Source organism: Propithecus coquereli, unplaced genomic scaffold (assembly GCF_000956105.1).
Source record: "Propithecus coquereli isolate 6110/MARCELLA unplaced genomic scaffold, Pcoq_1.0 Scaffold95, whole genome shotgun sequence".
NCBI classification, from domain to species: domain Eukaryota; kingdom Metazoa; phylum Chordata; class Mammalia; order Primates; family Indriidae; genus Propithecus; species Propithecus coquereli.
Genome location: NW_012155840.1, coordinates 2808406 through 2809437, shown reverse-complemented (window position 1 = coordinate 2809437; position 1032 = coordinate 2808406). Strand labels below are relative to the sequence as shown.

The 1032-nt window shown below is 31.2% G+C and overlaps 1 pseudogene; it reads left to right on the top strand.

Annotated features, from left to right (window-relative positions):
- The window catches only part of LOC105826983, a 35010-nt pseudogene extending 34554 nt beyond the window's left edge, over positions 1–456 (top strand).
- The last annotated feature ends 576 nt before the right edge of the window (positions 457–1032 follow it).

Genomic DNA, 1032 nt, shown 5'->3' with positions numbered 1-1032 from the left:
ATAAGAAGGCAAGATTCTTGTTAATAAGACATTCTGTAGAAAATTGAGAAATGTTGTTTTAGTACTAGTACATTGCACATGACTTGTCATTTCTTTAACACAAGATGTTAAATTTTATGTTAAAAGTATATCTGAAGAAATTTAAATAGGTTTAATTACATCTGATGTCAATATTTACTGCTAAACTGTTTCTTACAAGAATAGTTTCTTTAATATTTCTAGTTAATAAAAGATTACATACTCATTTAATTATCTGTAATAATTTTACTTTTTCAACAAATGTCACCATTTCATTATTTATTGGCCAGAAGAGGAGCCCTGTTTTATTTGGGTTTTTTTCTTTCTCTCTATAATTGATTAGATTTTCAGTTTAATTTGTGCAAATTGTTTCTGTTAATTTTTTTTTTTTACTTAATTTCTTTTAGAAACATGTCATTCAGGTTTATCAAAAGGTAGGATTTATTTATACACATTTATTTTCTGATCCTCACCTCCAAATGGCCCCTGTAATTAACATCAGGTTTGGCTTTCCCTAGCCTTGTTTTTGTCTTAAAAACTAAACTTTCTTCTGAGAATGAAATACTTACTTCCTTGAAAGGAAACTGGAAGGAAACAGATTTACTCTGTCACGTATTTTAAAGGGACTGTGATGCCCATGAAGCAAAAGGCCCGTGCATGCTCTATGCATTTTCTTTCTGTTTTTTTTTTAATTTCAAAGTATTAATGGGTTCAAATGTTTTAGGTTACATGGACTGCTTCAAGATTGCATCGCTCTTGCCATGCAACAGACTGTTTTCCTACAATAGACAGGATAGATATACAGAATATATATATTTTATATATATATATTCAATTTAAATATATATAAAACATAAAAATATTTTTTTAAATTACAGGTGTAAAACTCTCCAGAATGGTCATGGCAACCAGCATCACTCAAGACTATGGCTGCCCTGTCAGCATGAGGCCCAGAGTGAGCGGAGCAAAGCCCCTGGTAGACCCCTAATGGCCCTGGAATGCAAATGAGAAGTA